Source organism: Podarcis tiliguerta (assembly GCF_965153285.1).
Source record: "Podarcis tiliguerta genome assembly, chromosome: 5".
Taxonomy (NCBI): domain Eukaryota; kingdom Metazoa; phylum Chordata; class Lepidosauria; order Squamata; family Lacertidae; genus Podarcis; species Podarcis tiliguerta.
This window is the reverse complement of record NC_139538.1, coordinates 66,910,100-66,922,935: the sequence shown is the minus strand read 5'-3', so window position 1 is coordinate 66,922,935 and position 12,836 is coordinate 66,910,100. Positions and strand designations below refer to the sequence as shown.

The 12,836-nt window shown below is 46.2% G+C and overlaps 1 long non-coding RNA gene across 3 annotated transcripts in view; it reads left to right on the top strand.

Annotated features, from left to right (window-relative positions):
* Positions 1-5,405: 5,405 nt before the first annotated feature.
* The window catches only part of LOC310678117, a 10,570-nt gene continuing 3,139 nt past the window's right edge, over positions 5,406-12,836 (top strand). Inside the window, exons 1-4 of one of the 3 annotated variants that reach the window (XR_014511619.1) lie at positions 5,406-5,899; positions 6,468-6,571; positions 11,322-11,635; positions 11,745-11,864. This is a non-coding gene — a long non-coding RNA (uncharacterized lncRNA). Of the gene's footprint in view, positions 5,900-6,467; positions 6,576-11,321; positions 11,636-11,744; positions 11,865-12,836 lie in introns of all 3 variants that reach the window. The other 2 variants (XR_014511620.1, XR_014511621.1) reach the window with 2 other exon arrangements.

Genomic DNA, 12,836 nt, shown 5'->3' with positions numbered 1-12,836 from the left:
CAGCTTGCTTTCTGTATAGGAATTTTGTCACACGTGAAACAGCCCATTTTCTTTTGGATTGGATGCCATCTGCGATTTTATAGCAGTAAGATGGGATTCTGTAGTAGAAGGAACTGCTGAGGCGATCAAACCAGTCCCATTGTTAAGCTAACGGGCCTAGCAAGCCTCCTAAGCACCCCTTTCACATGACTAAAGAGTTGGCTGTGTTGTCATAGAAACAACTAACCGGTGCTGCTGCCAGATGGACAGGGCAGGCCTTCACCCCTCACCTGGCTGGGCCCACATCTGAACAACCCTTTACAAAATTAAGCCTCCCTCTGAAATCACTCATAATGGGAGCACTCGAAGCACTGTCTCAGGTGCTCAGGCTGACAGGCTCTCCAACAAGTTCCTCAGCCTTGCTGTGTCTAAGGCTGCCAGGCAATGCACAATTAATTACCTGGGAGCAAGCCCAGGTAATTGAGAGACTCAGGTCTGAGGAAACATGCATGGGATTTTAGCCCACAGGGTAGTGCCACATGTGAATCCATGGCTTCACAGTCATGTGGTGTGTGTCAGCTTGAGTGAGAGGTTACTTAAAATCCTGATGTGCACACTCACTTACTCACTGACACACGCATGTGGAAGGCAAACAAGCCGTGGAGATGCATTGGAACGCTTTATTTAAACAGATCGCAATATAGATCTGCGGCTTATCTCAGCACACAGGACGTTCTCTTAAAATACACATTGATTTTTAGATGTAGCTTTTGATAGCAATGGAGTTCAGAATGATTACCAGTAAAGCTTCCGTTTATCATACCCGGTGCAGCGTAGTTCATAGTTACGCCGAGTCTGTCAGCATTGCGTACTGTTCTATTCGAAGCTTAAATCTGGTCGCAAAGAGTCGAGGGAGAAAGAGCCCCCTTATATTTTGTGATTAGAAAGGTCTGGAGTGGGGCGGCAGCATGGTTTGGTGGGAGTCAGGGGTTGGAGCTTGTGGATTTCCTAAAATCCGCTCTTAAATTTGACTGCATAATCGGAGGTGTCACCCATACATCTGATGGGATGGTGATGAAAGTTCAGGAGCAGACTTAAAGGCTGCTTTCTCTTTGTGACGGGCCATTTCAGGTTGCAGAAGAGAAGGCGGCATTGTCCTCCCCGCTTAGGAAGCACGTTGGTTCCTACTGACCTAGAATGTCTTCAAATGCTTCCGGGTGCAACTAGATATTTGTGTGGGCGTGAGCCAGACTCTAGTCTCCTTGGTCTTGCTCTGGGTGGCTGCCTGTCAACTTGCTTGTTCCTGTTTCTCTCCCTCCCTTTCTTCCTGTCAGTCTGCCACCTTCCCTAACCATTCCTTGTTCCATCCTTGCTCCATCCTACTTTGGGTGGACTTCTTGGCTTGGAAGCAGTAGACTTTGCCTTCTGATTGACCCTCCTATAGATCTGCCCCAAGAAACCCATCCATTGCTGGTCCCGATCCTGCTGGGATTCATTCTTTCAGCTCCCTGACACCACCCAGTGCTGACACGGGCAAATTATTTCTTCACAGTTCCTATCTGTTGCAATCACCCGCAGCACCATTTGGACAGAAGGCTTGTCCCGTGTTAAGGAAACAGTCCTATCAATTAAGCGATCCTGTTCACTGCACCAAAAACATAAAAGGAAGTACTGTTAAATCCACACTTTGCTTTTCTATAGGCCATTTTCACATGCATATTAAATAATTCCCCCTTTTTAAATACAGTGATTAAGAATGGCCATGTGATTCTCCGATGAAATAGTGTGGGAATTCAGGAAACACCTGAATTGCACTTTTCTGTGGGGTGTTGACATCTCCCCCACCCGGCTTGGTGGATGACATCCAGCTTTTAGATCACTGGTTGCTTATCTATCCCTGATATGAATGGTTATTGCTAGAACTGTGTCCTGTTTTGAAGGGGTCGTTGTTTGGGAGTGGAAGCTATTCAGGCAGAAATTCAATTGGTCAAAAATTGTACCCATTTTTCCAATTCCATGCTACAAATTCTACCAGAAAAATTTGATTGGTGACTGGCCAGACAGCCACAGACAGATGGCAATCTGGCTGCTAATTATATACAGTGAGCAAAAATAATAGCAGGTATTCCTCGCTAAGGTTTTTTTCCCTACACAACCTTCCATTAAGCCAAACTTCTCCTGCCTTTCCCTTGTTAGCAGAGATGTCAGAGTTACAAAAAGCTGCTCTGGCAAACCTGTTCTGCAGATGGGAAGTATGAGGTTCTGTCTGATAGGTCATTCAGTGCTAGATAACAATGGTTTACAGCCACCCTCAGTTCCGGGACATTTAAAATGTGGGTTGCGCAACACGCTACGTCAGTTGCAATGTTAATCTCCACTGGTTGTTTTCCTGCCTCTCCAGCACCTGTAGCAATAACCCTGAGGTTGTAATTAACTCATCGTAGTGGTACCACTTTTAAGAGGAGAGATGGAGAAATTGAGAGTGCAGAGAGTTGCAGGCAACAGTGTTGGGTGTTGATCTTTTATGGTAGGAATGCCCACTTCTGTGTTTTCATGGGGCTCTTTGTTCTGCAGACAATGAGAATCATAGAATCTGAGAACCATAGAATTGTAGACTTGGAATATGCAGTTATCCCATATGGGATCAAACCTGCAATCTTAGTGTTATCATCACCATGCTCTAACCACCATTCTCTAACCAACGCCAAGTCTGTTCAGTTCAGGAGCAGACTTAAAGGCCACCCTAGATGCCATAGAACTTAAAATGTATTTTTTTTGTATAAAAAAAACAAAATGGCCATTTTTCATGTTCCTAAATACCTAGGGTTGCCATATCTCCAGCAGAGCTCTTTTTTTTTTTTTAGTAAAAGCTACAAGAATTTTTGAGTTTTGGAGGTTTTTAAAGGCATTTTTAGCACAATTTAACTCCCATTGCCAGTTTTCCAGGACATTTGCCTATATTTCCAAAAACAATCCAGGATGCCATTTTCGGAGGCAAATTCCAGAACATGGCCTGGAAAATCAGGATGCATGGCCAGCCCTATGTAATCAGAGATCAATAAGACTTACCTGGGGAAGACTTACCTGGGGAGGAGAATCAGAATTGCAGCGGCAATTTTAGACGCTATGCTTAGAAGAACAGGAGTGTAAATTGACAGGTCTCAAGCAACAGGGACTACCATTGAAATGTGGCATTCTAATAGAGCTCTGAAATCTCACGAGGTTTCCTAACCATGGAAAAGCCTTGCTGGTCATACTACAGGCAATGGCTTGGACCCCAAGATGCCGTCAATTAGTGGAAAGGTTGTTGTTGTTGTATGGTCGTTTAGTTGTGTCCGACTCTTCGTGACCCCATGGACCAGAGCACGCCAGGCACTTCTGTCCTCCACTGCCTCCCGCAGTTTGGTCAAACTGATGCTGGTAGCTTCAAAGACACTGTCCAACCATCTCATCCTCTGTCGTCCCCTTCTCCTTGTGCCCTCCATCTTTCCCAACATCAGGGTCTTTTCCAGGGAGTCTTCTCTTCTCATGAGGTGGCCAAAATATTGGAGCCTCAGCTTCACGATCTGTCCTTCCAGTGAGCACTCAGGGCTGATTTCCTTAAGAATGGATAGGTTTGATCTTCTTGCAGTCCATGGGACTCTGAAGAGTCTCCTCCAGCACCATAATTCAAAAGCATCAATTCTTCGGCGATCAGCCTTCTTTATGGTCCAGCTTTCACTTCCATACATCACTACTGGGAAAACCATAGCTTTAACTATACGGACCTTTGTTGGCAAGGTGATGTCTCTGCTTTTTAAGATGCTGTCTAGGTTTGTCATTGCTTTTCTCCCAAGAAGCAGGAGTCTTTTAATTTCGTGGCTGCTGTCACCATCTGCAGTGATCATGGAGCCCAAGAAAGTAAAATCTCTCACTGCCTCCATTTCTTCCCCTTCTGTTTGCCAGGAGGTGATGGGCCCAGTGGCCATGATCTTCCTTTTTTTGATGTTGAGCTTCAGACCCTATTTTGTGCTCTCCTCTTTCACCCTCAATAAAAGGTTCTTTAATTCCTCCTCACTTTCTGCCATCAAGGTTGTGTCATCTGCATATCTGAGGTTGTTGATATTTCTTCCGGCGATCTTAATTCCGGCTAGGGATTCATCCAGCCCAGCTTTTTGCATGATGAATTCTGCATATAAGTTAAATAAGCAGGGAGACAATATACAGCCTTGTCGTACTCCTTTCCCAATTTTGAACCAATCAGTTGTTCCGTATCCTTTCCATATGGAAAAGTACTTCTGCTCAATTCCTCCTTCCTGCTGCGGGACATTTTTTGTACCAGGTAATGTCTGGAGCCTGACAGCTGCTGTGTTGTATGGCAATAGGGTTCATTGGCATCCATTTGTCTTGGGAGAAAATGGAAGAGTGGGAGGTTGCAGCGCTTGCTGTGGCTGTAGAGACCGATATGGGAGAGACATGTTTTGTTGCAGCCGAGGCACCTGAAGGTCTCTAGTGGTTCTGCTGCAGATGCACCGTGATGTTACTTTTCTCTGCGCTCCTCCCAGCAGTCATTCCTCCTCTGGCCACTGCTATGGATGCACAACCTGTCTGTCTCCAGGCACTGCAGTCGCCTGCAAGGAATTCCCACATGGCAGCGTTGATGCTGCCAGCCTTCATGTGACACTTGCAGACAACTTTGTAATGCAGAGTTGGTCTGCCTACGGGCTTGGTGCCTGAGACGGCTCCCTGTTGATCATGTCCTTGGGAGATCCTGCCAATATGCCTTATGGTAGAACCTCATAACGGGCAAAGGCTTAGGGCTAAAAAGACAACAGAGACCCGAGCTATAGGCTTACTGGAGGGGTTGCCATCCTGGCGCTTGTTGGTGCCTGCAGAGGTCTTCCCTGGCACCCTCTGGGTCCCTTCTGCCTGCTGAAATAAGGCTTCAAAGCCCATATAATAGGCTGTGGGTAGGCAAACTAAGGCCCGGGGGCAGGATCCAGCCCAATCGCCTTCTAAATCTGGCCCATGGACAATCCAGGAATCAACATGTTTTACATGAGTAGATTGTGTCCATTTATTTAAAATGCATCTCTGGGTTATTTGTGGGGCATAGGAATTTTTTCAATCCCCCCCAAATAGTCTGTCCCCCCACAAGGTCTGAGGGACAGTGTACCGGCCCTCTGCTGAAAAAGTTTGCTGACCCCTGTAATAGGCTGTCATCTGTGCTTGGTTGTGGGGTGTATGTGGTACGCACAACAATTTGCAAATGTGCTCATGGACCCCAAATGATTGGTGACCCCTGGGCTTAAGGGCCATAGCTTGATGAGAGGTCAGTGTGGGCTATGCTGTTTGCCTTTTGGCCTGTGGCACCTCAATGAGGCAATATGAGTATCGCCTTTAGCTCACCTGCCACTCCTAGGCAGCTGAGCTTGCTCCTGATCTAGCGAGGAGATGTGCAGCCACAAGCCTTCCGAGTGGCGCACCGCACGCCAGCCAACTGGGAAATGTGTCAGGGAGTTTGTTTGGATCCATTTCGGGACATGGTCAGATCACTGAACGTGCACGCGTGGGGGACATGGGAGGTCAGCTCCAAAGAAAATAAGGGACATAGTGAACAGGCAGAAGAGGATAAGTTGCTTGCCAGAAAGGCTTGCTTGCACCACTAGCAGGCATCAAAAAACGAGCCCATCAGCCACCCAGGCTGGCCTAAGCTAGGGGCTCAGTAAACTTGTCTGGGTTTAGTTGTTTTATTGTTTTCGGAAAGTGAAACGTAGCTCATAAATAACTTAGAACATTTGCCAGAAATCAGGAGATCCCAGAAATCACGCATTCCTAAGGGAAAGAAGTCATACCTAAAATATATTTATAAAGGCCGCATCAGAGCATAATTCCAGTTCTGAGCTGGTGGAGGGCAGCGACTAGAGGACTGCTTGTTTACGTGAGTGATAAAAGGAGATATCATGCTGCAACAAATAAATCTTGCTACCTTAATCAGTAAACCTGCCTGAGGGTGCCAAGTACCTTAGCAGACGTGGTTAGCGGACTGTGGATCACAGTTGTGACGACAATCTTATCTCTGTTTCTCAATGGATTGTATTTTGTTTTACAACATCACTGCCCCATGTTCCATACCATATTTTTCTTCTTTCCCCACTTTATTCTATGTTGGTCAGTACAACTCCTCCAAGGTGTAGCTTTTTATTTTCTTACTTCCTTTAGACTTTTGTTGATTTGGGCACCTGAAAATTCTAACTAGGGTTCATATGAAATAAGATAAAAAGAAGAAGAAATTTGGGGATTCTCACTAGAGCAAAATAATTTTACTGGGTGGGGTGACACGAGCATAGTCCCGTCTGCGTAGGCCAGATGGCAAGAAAGGGAATGTGGTTTGGCTGTGTGCTCGGGGAAAAAACATATATTTGGGGAAACAGGAGGGGACAGATGGAGTGTTCTTCCAGAAAAACAATCAACACTTTTGATTGCAGCTTCCCTGTGTCTTTTGACAGCTGCACAACAGGAAGAAATGCATGCACTGCAGCTTCTCTGACATTGCAGCATCTGAGTCCTTGAAGAAGCAGCACCAGGTGAGTTTCTGCCCTGGCCTGGGTGGGTAGGTAAGTGGGTGACAACACCCCTGTTTGATGACAACCCCACTTCACTGATTCTGATATCACCCCGTCGTTATTTTAAATGAAAACACCCATGGAAACTTATTTTGCAACTCTCTCGCATCTCCTGGATTTTCTTTGTATTGTCACACCTTAAAATCATCAGCTGCGAAGTAGAATTCAAGAATAAATTGACATTCCCAGTTTGGGGGAGGGGGAGGACAGGATAGAAATTAATTCAACTATTATTATTATTATTATTATTATTATTATTATTACTACTACTACTACTACTATCCACAACTGATATTTATGCTTTGTTCTGCTCTGTAACCTTATAACTAGCAGTTTCATTTATCTTAAGGGGTTTTAAAGCAACATAAGCCTCTTAAGACACTCTATCACTTAAAGCAGAACGTAATCACATCACCACATTTTGTTTGGCAAACACACACACACACGGACAGAGACAGGGGACAGGGACACACCAGGAAAAGGAAAAGGACGCAAAAAGCCCAGATGGTTCAGGTCAAGGCAGAGTGGATTTTCCACATGCTAAAATAAAACGCAAAACTGATGCATCAGGGCTTTGATGAGCAGAGGTCCCTGGGCAGGCATCTGCAACAGGAGCTGGCGCTGTTATGCCTTCTCCCTGGGACCTTACAGGCATGGAGTTTATGGTGGGAAGAACAGCTGTGGAAGGAGGGGGGGGGAAAGAGACCCCTTCAGGATTTCAGAGAGGGCACGTAGCTCATGTCCCACATGGCGAAGATAAGAAATGTTGGGGGCGGGGCGGAGGGGGTTGTAGGAAATGGCTTAGGAAAACCCAGCAGCACAAGCTAAACTGCAGCTGCAGCAACAGCTCAGGGTGGCTGGGGGGCGGAGAGGAAAACTGCACACAGTCAGCAGATTCTGCTCCTCTCCAGTGAGAAAAGCAAAGGGCTGCCAAACAAATTCCTGCCTGGAGGGAGCGGGGGCTCCTCGCAGCTGCTCTCCGAGCTGCCTCCAGCTCTCCAAGAAGTTGGCTCCGTGCGGGAAGGGCAGAGTTAACTCCGCAAGGCCTTACATGTGGTTCATATCAACAGAAGGGAACTTGGCACCAGGAGAACACGGGCTATCAATTTACCCCAGTCTGGATGACGTTTCCTCCTCTCTCTGCTTTTCTGGGTCCTTGCACACTCAACACACAGGAATCAATACATTGGCTGTAGGTGGATTTATTTTTTTCTGGGCAGCAATGTTGTTTAAGGAAGTTTGGAGTGTGTTTTCTAAAGTCACCGTTCCACTTCAAAGTGGACAAGGTGCTATAAATAAGCATGTTAACTGTATTGAAAACACTCAGAGGAGTCAAAAACTGAATACAATGCTTTAAACAGCAGATCAAATGTCAGGGGTCTACTACACCAGGAAAATGCCTTTGGAAAACCCAAATATCCAGCCAGTTGGACATTCCATTGGAAGGATTCCACAATGCAGATGTTGACAGAATCATCATCATCATAATTTTATTTATGCCTCGCCCATCTGGCTGGGTTGCCCCAGCCACTCTGGGCGGCTTCCAACATATAAAAACATAATAAAATGTCAAACATTAATAATAACAATTTGATCCAATACAAAAAAGTCACAATAACTTTAAAATAAACCACTTATATTGAAACAACAATCCATTAGAATGAGAAGGACACGGGTGGAGCTGTGGTCTAAACCACTGAGCCTCTTGGGCTTGCTGATCAGAAGGTTGGTGATTCTTATCTGCATGACAGGGTGAGCTCCCATTGCTCTGTCCCAGCTCCTGCCAACCTAGCAGTTTGAAAGCACACCAGTGCAGGTAGATAAATAGGTACTGCCGAGGCGGGAAGGTAAACGGTGTTTCCATGTTTCTGTTACGGTGTTCCATTGCACCAGAAGCGCTTTATTCATGCTGGCCACATGACCCAGAAAGCTGTCTGTGGACAAATGCCGGCTCCCTCGGCCTGAAAGTGAGATGAGTGCTGCACCCCATAATCACCTTTGACTGGACTTAACTGTCCAGGGGTCCTTTACCTTTTACCTTTTTACCATTATAATCTAATAGTAAGCAGTAAAATTAAATATCAGCGTATAATAATTAAACCGTTTACACTTATAACAATAAACAATTGTTAAACTATAATCAATAAAACTAATGGCAAGTCGCACTGCACAAAATACCATAAACATTACAAGGACATCATCCTGCCAGTGGCCAAACCATTTTTTAGCCAACAGGAACACCCTCACAGGCGGATGTGGTCCTCTTGACCCTGGTCTCATTCTCTAGTCTGAACGCAAACTATGGTTTGCGGTTCAGTCGTCATAATAAACCATAATTTTTGCTGTGGGAAAAATATGAGCTGTTGTGGGGCAGGAGGTACAGGGTGCTTTTCTCATTGCTATCCCTCGAGCTACAATTCCCAGTACGCCCAGCAAACTAAAGTTCCCAGCATTCTTTGGTGTGTCGGGATGTGCTTTAAATGGATGGCATGTAAGTAGCCCAAACATCTCGTGGTCTAGAGAGGGAACTTCTGAGTTTACCCTGAATGCTAGGGCAGGCACTCTCCTTTAACCGAGTGTGCATGGGCAGAAATGGCAACATTGCTACCCAGTCACACCAATCTGGATTGATTCCTGCATTGCAAGGGGTTGGACTAGATGACCCATGGAGCCCCTTCTAACTCTAAAATTCTATGATTCTTTGTTGTTTTCACTGGGTAGGTCTCATGCCCAGCTCTCCTCCTATAGTTCCATCCCTGCTATAATGCAATAAAACGTTTGGGCAATCCTAGGCCCTTTAGCACCATATAAAGGTAAAGGGACCCTTGACCATTAGGTCCAGTCGTGACCGATTCTGGGGTTGCGGCGCTCATCTTGCTTTATTGGCTGAGGGAGCCGGCGTACAGCTTCCGGGTCATGTGGCCAGGATGACTAAGCTGCTTTTGGCGAACCAGAGCAGCGCACAGAAACAGTGTTTACCTTCCCGCCGGAGCGGTACCTATTTATTTACTTGTACTTTGATGTGCTTTCGAACTGCTAGGTTGGCAGGAGCAGGGACCGAGCAACAAGAGCTCACCCCGTTGCAGGGATTCAAACTGCTGACCTTCTGATCGGCAACCCCTAGGCTCTGTGGTTTAACCCACAGCCCACCCGCATCCCATTAGCACTATATAATACTGTGCTAAACATTTGGGGAGGGTAAAAAAAAAAAGGTGACCAGTATGAGCACCCCAGACATGACTCTTGTTCCAGGCTGAATAGCAGCACTCCTGTTTGGGGCTGGAGATACGCTGCAACAATTTGTTGTGGGTCCCTGCTCCCCTTACCACCACTAGCCAATTATATTCTATGTCGGATTTTAATCATAGCCAGACTATGCCTGCGCTGTGGCCTTTCTCCACACCAGGTCAGGTTTAGATTATTTGATGGCGCTCTCTACCCCAGGCCTCGCCTGCTTTCTTCCTCTCTGCTCCTATCTTAATACATCTCCCGCTGAGTCTCAGCCAACAAGGAAGTTGCATCTTACTTCAAGGCAGCTATATTTCCTCTCTTAACAAAGGCAGGCTAGAAGTCTGCTTCTCCCCCACCCATCCAGGCCCAGGCAAAGCCAGGGACGGGGGTCCTAAGGCAATTTCCTGATGAGTGTCAGCTGTCACACTCTGTCGCACATTCAGTAAAGATCTGAAGGGCCTGGCGATGAGTGACTGACCGTAATAATGCCACACGGAAGAGAGAGAGAGATTTGGGGCTGGCCCAAGACGTCGGGTGGAAATCGAAATGGCACTCCTTGTCACAAATTAAAATTGTGGTGCCAGGCCCTCAGAAAGTTTTCTTTTGGGGATGGCCACAAGAGGACTTGCCCTCCCCCAGAACCACCCATAAAAAGCAGGAGGGTGACAGGGCAGCAGAGGTAGTCCTGAGGCTCTGAAACCAGTTGTTAAAGTATCTATTGACTTGGACCTTGCTTGTTATTTTTTTTGACTGAACTTGCCTAGAAGGAGGTGAGGATTTTTCAAAAGAAGGCTGTGAGCCAGTGTTGGTTAAAATGGGGGCAAACCACTTCATTTGTACTCGTCTTCCTTTAAAATGTGTTCCCAAGACTTTAATCAGACGTTGTTGTTGTTTAGTCGTTTAGTCGTGTCCAACTCTTCGTGACCCCATGGACCAGAGCACGCCAGGCACTCCTGTCTTCCACTGCCTCCCGCAGTTTGGTCAAACTCATGCTGGTAGCTTCGAGAACACTGTCCAACCATCTCGTCCTCTGCCTCTTTCCCAACATCAGGGTCTTTTCCAGGGAGTTTTCTCTTCTCATGAGGTGGCCAAAGTATTGGAGCCTCAGCTTCAGGATCTGTCTTTCCAGTGAGCACTCAGGGCTGATTTCCTTAAGAATGGATAGGTTTTATCTTCTTGCAGTCCATGGGAATCAGACATTATTTATTATTAAATTTTATATTGCTTTCATATCCCACCTTTCATTGAAGAAGCTCAAGGTGACATACAGAGTTGTCCTTCTCCCCATTTTATCCGCACAAGAACTCTGTGAGACAGGTTATGCTAAGACGATAACACTCTGGCTAGTTTTTACTTTTTAAAATGCTTTGCATAAAACAATAAGTGTGGCTCTCTTGTTCCATTTTCCTCTCTTTTCTAGCAAGGCTCCTGTGCTGCTGTTGTTGTTGCGCGTCTGTGCGTGATTTTCTTGGGTTGCAAAAATATGTGCATTGACTCTATATTCAGGTCGTAAAGTCTCTTCTACAAATCATTAATATTGTGCACAGTATAAGGCTGAGGAGCATCGTAGGCAGAAAATTAAACAAGGGAGCTTGCCACCCACTCACTGCACACCTTAATGTGGCGTATCACCTGATGAATTTCTGCCTGGCACATGCCAGTTAAAGGCACAGCAACCCTGCCAGCAAAGAAAGTGGCAACTCTATCAGCTTGAAAGCATACTTCCCTGTCAGCAAAACTGGTGCGAAAAAGGATAATCTGAACGACTTTCCTTTTTGGGGAGAAGGGAGAACCGAATACCAGCCACCCTTGTAACAACTGTAGGTAGAATTGCTGTTTTCGATTCTAATTTTCCATCCCTTAATTGAATGGATTGCTGCCAAGGACACCCACTCTGTTTACATTCCATCTGCTTCTCCTGTTTTTCAGTAACAGCTTGGTGCAACAGCCTGCAGCTTCAGCTCCAGGCAGCTGGGGAATAGACACTCTCACTCTTTCTCAGCATCCCATCGCTTGTACTTAAACATCTTTATTAATGGCTTGAAGGAGGTGAGTAAACAGCACATGATGTTCTCAGCGCCAGGTAAAGGCCAATATATTTTACTTCCAGCTGTCTATCAGCTACATATTACAGATGGAAGTTGCAGACCAAGGGAAATCTGTAAATCACCCAGGAGAGGCAGTTTCAGGAGGAGATGCTCAAGCCAGGGGCAGATTTTGGCAATATGGCATGCAAGGGCAAAAATCCCACCCACCCCCAATTTATTTTCACAATAATTCCTTTTGGCACAGTTGCTTTTTTATGGATCTTCTCTCCAGGTACCCATATAAATACAGTGGTACCTTGGGTTACAGATGCTTCAGGTTACAGACTCCGCTAACCCAGAAATATTACCTCGGGTTAAGAATTTTGCTTCAGGATGAGAACAGAAATCGTGCTCCGGTGGCGCGGCGGCAGCAGGAGGCCCCATTAGCTAAAGTGGTGCTTCAGCTTAAGAACAGTTTCAGGTTGAGAACGGACCTCCGGAATGAATTAAGTACTTAACCCGAGGTACCACTGCATTGTTGTTGTTGTTTAGTCGTTTAGTCGTGTCCGACTCTTCGTGACCCCACGGACCAGAGCATGCCAGGCACTTCTGTCTTCCACTGCCTCCTGCAGTTTGGTCAAACTCATGCTGGTAGCTTCGAGAACACTGTCCAACCATCTTGTCCTCTGTCGTCCCCTTCTCCTTGTGCCCTCCATCTTTCCCAACATCAGGGTCTTTTCCAGGGAGTCTTCTCTTCTCATGAGGTGGCCAAAGTATTGGAGCCTCAGCTTCAGGATCTGTCCTTCCAGTGAGCACTCAGGGCTGATTTCCTTAAGAATGGATACGTTTGATCTTCTTGCAGTCCATGGGACTCTCAAGGACTACCTATACCACTGCATAGGTATTGTTATTACAAATACTCCCTGGGCTCTGTGGGGAGGGGGGAACGACCCACACTGCCCTAAATCGGGCACTGCTGAAACAAGTAAATTTG